Source organism: Choloepus didactylus, chromosome 3 (assembly GCF_015220235.1).
Source record: "Choloepus didactylus isolate mChoDid1 chromosome 3, mChoDid1.pri, whole genome shotgun sequence".
In the NCBI taxonomy this organism is placed as follows: domain Eukaryota; kingdom Metazoa; phylum Chordata; class Mammalia; order Pilosa; family Megalonychidae; genus Choloepus; species Choloepus didactylus.
In genome coordinates this window covers 13,421,842-13,428,611 of record NC_051309.1, presented here as the reverse complement: position 1 = coordinate 13,428,611, position 6,770 = coordinate 13,421,842, and the positions used below count along the sequence as shown (strand labels likewise).

Here is a 6,770-nt window from a genome sequence, read left to right as displayed (position 1 = left end):
CCTGCATAGAGCTCTGATATTTTGAGGGTTCCATCCCCTGCTTGCAGTGGATTACTTATAGCCATGATATTGGGCCAGTGGATAGAGATTTCTTTGTCCACTTTTATAGATGAGACAGTACTTTTGACTGCTGCCTTCACCCAGGGAGCCCCAAGTCTAGCTCCTTACCTGAGATGACAGCTTTGATTCTGGGTCCATGTGGCATTAAAAGCACAGCCCCAAGACTGGATTCAATCTCGGTTTTTCCTAGAACACTAACTCTATGGTTTCAATTTCATTTCCTTTTTTCAGTTTTGAGCCCTGCTACATATATTTGAAATATTTTAATATATTTTATCCAGAATTTCTATGTGTTAGAGGAGAGGATATCTTGTCACCTTTCAGCAGCCCCTGAGGGCAATTTGCTACTTAATTTCATGATACCAGCTAAATCATTTTTTTTTTGAAAGTCAGTACAGATTTTTATTTTTACTTAAAAAAAAATTTCAAAGGTACATGTTGGGAATTAAACTATGTTTTTTCTTCTTTATAGAGACATGGTATATATGTTTTCTGGTCAGTAATGTTATACCAACCATTTAACTAACCCAAAGCCAGACAGATGACCACAATGCTATTTACTACCTCCTACTCATTGTTGAGCTGCAGCAGTGAACACCATCTTGCTAAGAGAGATTTGACATGAAGAAGGAATTTCAGCGTTGCAGAGTCATGTTTTTTTATTAAACTCACACCCATCCCAACAAAACCTAATGAATTGATTTATACAGAACAGATTTTAAGGAAAACTGCAGAAACACACTTAACATGCTATAAGTAAAGGATACCTCTTAGTCTACTTTCAGCACACGGCTCACATCATTGGTGCCCAGTAAGTTAGGAAAACTAATGTAGAAAGCATTTCTGCCTTCACAGCACTAACATCTAAAAAGCACACAGCATAAAATACTTGGATCTTTAAGTGGGTAAGCATGGAAATTCCAAGATTAGATCCACTAAGTTAGCCTGAGTATTCATCTATAAAAATATTTTTTTCAAAAAATAATGCTTAAAAGAAGCTTTTGGAAATGCAGCAGGACTGCACCAGGACCAGCAGAAGACAATGATAAAAGGACTGGAAACACAAGCTGAATTTCACATGCAGCTTTTAGGTAAGGGGTACCTCTTTCAGTTGGTTGCCATGGCCAAGACTAGCTATACAAATAGGAGCTCCAGAAATCTCAAGACAGGGACAGTGACAGAATAGAGAAAACACTTTCAAATAAAAAACCCATCCAGCTGGACCACTTGAGCTGAAGGACTGAAACTAAGTTAAAGAGCTGAGCATGCACAGAAGATCAGTGCAAAGCCTGCTCTGGTACTGAGGCAGAGAGGGCTCATGAGGTGGGTAACCCCACAATGTTGACAAACCATTTATGCTGGGGGAAGGGCTTCTCCCAGAAGCACTTGAGACGTCTACTCTAGGAGGACTACTAGGGTTACAGAATACAAGACAGTGCTTCAGGAGGAACAGGTCCTGGGGGGTCAGAAAATTTTCTTTTTGACCCCTCAGTATTTAACATTAATGAAGAGCCACAGGACACTCAGTCTTTGCAAGAGGTATTCTCCTGTTGGCATTGGCCGATGCCTCAGCCAGCCCACTGTGCTGGTGACATCCAGACCCAGCCCACTACCTGGAGGTGGGAGCTAATGCCACAGATTATTCCTGGAAGCTAGCGTGTAAGGTGATCTGCTTAAGGAAGTAACGACTAAACCATTGTTTAAATACAATCCCGTCTTCTTTCTCTGCTCTGTAGTCCACAAACATTTCTTTAAAAGCCAGAAAATCTGGAAACATGAGCAGCATGTCAGATATGCCACCAGCCACTTCATCTTTAAGGTGCTGTAATGTTGTTGTGAAAGCTGCCATGTTAAACCCAGGAATCCTCTTCAGCAGCTGTTCCCCAATATACTTTTCTACCAAGGAAATATATTCACTAAAAATGGGCATGTAGGTGAGTTTATTCTCTTCTGTGTCTTCAGACTCCTGGTAGTACTTGTCCATGAAATTTCTCTATAATAACCGTAACTTGTCATCCACGATAATGTCTTCTAGATATCCAACCACAGCTTCAAATTCTGAATCAGAGGTGGAAGAGCAATCTGCAATCTGGGTAGGGCTTGACAGAGACAACTAGTCTCTACTCCACTTTTGGAGGCAGCTGCGGTGGCTGGAATGGGGCTAGTGGAGCCTCTTCCAATATAGCTGCCTCCAGTAGCTGGCAAATTGATGTTGGTTCTTGGCTGGGAACTCAGCTGTAGCTGTTGGCTGGAGGGCTGGGGGCCTCAGTTGTTTTCCTGGTAAGTTTTCACTTGGGATGCCTGGGTTTTCCCACCATGGTGGCTGGGTCCAAGAACCAGCATTTCAAGAGCTCAGCTCAGTCTTAAAGGGGTCTCCCTGCTTTGCTCTTTCCACACAGGCAGTAAAAGCAAAGACCATTAACCTCTCTATGCAACAACCCTTCTCTGAGTCATTTGCTTGTTGAGTAAATGGGGAGAATTTGTTCAGTTGCTGTAAGGATTAAATGAGATAATGTACATAAAGTACCAATCCCAGTTCTGGTTTCATAGCAGAAACAAATATTTTCTTTTATTATTTTTGAAAATGCCCACCTTCAGTAGACATATATGTTATCTTTTATCTGCCCTTGGCCAGCACCCCACTCTCCCTACAGGACAATATGGCCCCTCCTTGGGGGAGCTGCTCCTACCCCCATCCCACTCCATCCTCCAGGTGCTGCCGTGATTGCCCGCACCCTCTGACCACAGTTGATCAGTTGAAACTGGATCACTCATAGATCCTCAAAACAGTTCTGAAAAATCTTTTCAAATTGGAGCTGAGGAAAGAGAAGCATTCCTTTTGTGGTAACAAAGCTGTGAGTTCTGATGTTCTAGATTTCCTAGGCAACATCCTTCCTACCATAGGAAGGGAGCTGGTCTGAGAAAATGAGGTGTTTCTTAGAGAGAAGCAGAAATGTCAGGTGGAACAGCGGCTGGTGCATTCAAGTCCTTGGCCAGTATCTCTGAGGCCAGACACCACCCTTCCCTTCCTGAGTTTACAAGGGCCTCCCAGGGATACCTCCTTTCTGTGTCTGTGTTATTATGAGTTTCTGTCACTTTGGGAGATAATTAATATATAATATTAAGGAAGCAGTGATGATCTGCCCATTATAGATCCTTGGGTTTCATTGGTTTTGTCTTTGTCAGACTTCAACCACCTCCCCAGACTCCATATTCCATACTCTTTCAGTCTCTTCTTCTGGCCCAGCCTGGGCCTCTTCCATGCATAGAGCACCAATCTACAAAGGGACAAACAGCAGGGTGGGGAGCATTTCCTCTGGGTTAGCTTTTCTCTCTGAAAAATTATTAATTATGTCAAACCATATTAAATGCATTCTCAAAATCCCCAAACACCCCATTTAAGTAGAGTTGTTACTGAACAGAGCCCTTCAGCCTGGCCCTCAGAGGTGGTTGCACTCCCACGGGATTTGGAAATTTGGAAGAAAAGTGGGCAGGATTTGGAAGCCCCACAGACAGCTTAATTTATAGAATTAGTGTGACATTTGAGGCACTTCCAATGAAAGACACCACAGAAATGCCCACATTTTCATGAAATAACCAAAAGGAATACATTGTTTCACATTATATTCCATTTCAAAGCTGACCTGTTAAGTTAAAAGAGTTCAAGCTTTTCTGAAAGTAAGAACTCCAGAGTTTTAACTTTACTTAATTTTAATATGACCATGTAAAATTTTCCCTCTAGGCTGGAAACAAGGGGTTTGTCCCAACAAAGTGGGAGCCCCTAGTGCATAGACCTGGTGACTCAGCCAGGAGATGAAAGCCTCTTTTGCTTTATTCATTGGAACGCTATGATCTTGTCAGAATGCCGAGAGGGTTGTGTTCACCCAAACAAGCAAATGTAGCTCACAAAGGATGTGCATATAAACACACACACACACATACACACACAACTAGCACATACTTGGAGCAGAGCCATCCTCTTTCTATTTGCAAATTAAACATTAAAGCAGCTCCTAACCAGTTTCAAGCCTGGTAAATATTAGGAATAATGCCCCAAGCTTTCATCAGTGAGAGACCCTTGGGTCCCTTCCAGCTCCAAAAAGGACAGAAAACTGAGGCCAGGGCAAGGAAAAGCAAAGGGAAAGGAGTAGAAGGCAACTTAGCGAGAGTCCTGGGTGGCTCTCTCACCTGGCAGGCTGGGAGCTCAAGCTCAGGATGGAAAAATGGGTCTCTCCTGTCACGCGGCTGTGGAGAAAGGTGAAGCAGGCAGGCCACCTTCATTGCTGACCTGGCATCATAAAAATAATTAGCAAATTGCCACAAGGTGCTGCCGGAAGGTGATTTGGATGCTGGTGCCGTTCAGCCTGAAAGAGCTGAACGCATCACTTTCTGAGGAAACAACCGTGTTTATGAGCAGATATTATCTAAATTGTTCTCCACAACAAAGAACATCTTTTCTGCACTGGGTGCATCCATATTTGGCTCACAGAAAACAGCCTCAGGTGTGGAATGAAGGTTCTGTGGGTTTGGGTAAGTAGATGTGACAGCTCCAATCAGGTTCCTAAGCCAAAGGGCAGCTGGTCAGCAGGCCTGGGACCGGGAAGCGTGAATATGTAGCTTCCCAGAAACCAGCTGTGTTCCAGGAAGCTCAGTGTGCAGTCCACAGGTCTTCAAAGCCTGTAGCTATAGAGCTTCACAAAACTGTAAGTCAGAGTGCTCTCAAATTTGATCCCTAACGTCTCAGCAAGTTCTAATGATCAAAGGCTCCTGTTCCTTATTTTAAGTACAAGTAGGCTTTATTTTATGTTTATGAGCAAGGGACCATTCTGTGGCTATCACTATAATTTTTGTTTCCTGTTATTCACTGAAAACATAAGCACTGACCTCTAACATAGAAACAATAGGGCAAATGGGCAGGGTAAGTGATGGTACTTGCTACCATTTGTTGGCTTCTTTGACACGTTCCAGATACCATGCTGAACTCTTCGAATGCATTATGTATCTCCATTCTTGCCCAAGCCTATGAGCTAGGGCTTCTTATTATTCTGGAATTACAGATGAGGAAAGTGAGGCTCAGATGATTTTCAGGAAGTGTCTACCCAATGTTTCACAAGTTGGGGCCAAAGTGAGATTCAATCTGAAGTCTGTTTGCCATCAAAGTCTGCATTCTTGTGCTACATATACTGCCTCATCTTTGAAATGGAAAAAGTTCCAAAAACTGGGTATAATTTGTGATTCTGACACTGTCAGTAGGTCTCCACAGAAAACCTCTACCTGCCTTTCCAAGGACAGGTAAGGATTTGTAAACCATAAAGTGCCATCCCCTACAAAAATGAATAATTTTCTCTTTTGCCCTCTCTAGCTATACTTGGCATGTTCCCAGAGGGCACCATTTCTGCTTCAGGGGTATTTTGGGATAAGTCAGTGGAGTGGGTGACCCACATAAAGCAGGTGGCATGAGCAAACAATAAGTTTGTAAGACAAGAGTGGTAGCAAGGGGAGCAGGTAGGGAGTGGAGTGTGGAAACAAGAGAAGGGCAAAGGAAGCCATTAGACAGTGATGGTAATTACACCAGCCCAAGCAGAATACGGAGCCATCCTTCTCTCTCTCTCAAGGGTATTTCTGACCCACAGTGAGAAAAAATCAATTGAGCGCTTTAAACAGAAAGCAACTCATTTAGGATTGTTGGAGATCCTCTACCCTGACCTTTGGGACATATAAAACGTCTCATTCACCTGCTTTAAATTAAAAATGGGCAACATTAAACTCTGTTCAATAAGTTTTACAAATAGTTAAATAAATTATGATACAGTCATAGATTAGAATAGTATGCCCCAATAAAAGTCTTGTTTTCAAAGAATATTGAAGACATGAAACAGTGCTAATAAGAGAATGTTAGGCATAAAAGACAGAATTCAAATCTGCCTGTACAACAGAATCCTAATTCTTTAAAAAATATGTAATTTCTGTTTGTATGACTGGAAAACAGATTGGAAGGATATACCCAAATTTTCAGTGGTTATCTCGGTTGAAGGGATAACGGGTTGTTTGGTTTTTTTAAATAAACTTTCCTCTTTTTTTTAATGCATTTTACAAGGATCAAGTAATGATTTTACAGTAAGAAAAAAGTATTCCATATGTTTAAATAGTTTCAACAAACGTCAAACAAGAATAGTGGGCTATGGATCACAAGAACCAAGTTTCCATCCAAATCCCTCCCCCACACTATGCCTCACTTTCTTCATCTATAAACCACAGGGGCTGCTCTTAATATCTTGTATTTGATGCTGATATTACAGTTATACATCATGGCCAATTAATGGATGTTAGAAAGAGCAAGAAATGTGGAAGAAATTGAAGGGTATAGGAGATAGGAAAGAGTAGATGGACAAAGGGAAAGAAAGAGGGAGATGAGAGAGAAAGATAGGAAGAGAAGGATAAAGACAAAGCAGGAGTGAATTCAGAAGTATTTTTGAGATTAATGTTGGTTTTAAGTCTCTGCTTGCTATTCATCAGGGCCCTAGGTTTAAAATTCACAGCCACTTGAAACTTTCATTATTCACAGTTCTTCCTCTGCTTTAATTATTAAACCTTTAAATATTTCACTGAATGGTTTTACCACACAAGTCCACCAGGATAGAAATTAATCTCTATGCTAAAGCAGAAGTGACCAGAGCAATATGATGAAATCAAACTGAAATCTGAATCTA

The 6,770-nt window shown here is 41.6% G+C and overlaps 1 pseudogene; it reads right to left on the bottom strand.

The window, feature by feature from the left end:
• Positions 1 to 1,686: 1,686 nt before the first annotated feature.
• LOC119530200 lies at positions 1,687 to 4,341 on the bottom strand (annotated as a pseudogene).
• Positions 4,342 to 6,770: the final 2,429 nt, after the last annotated feature.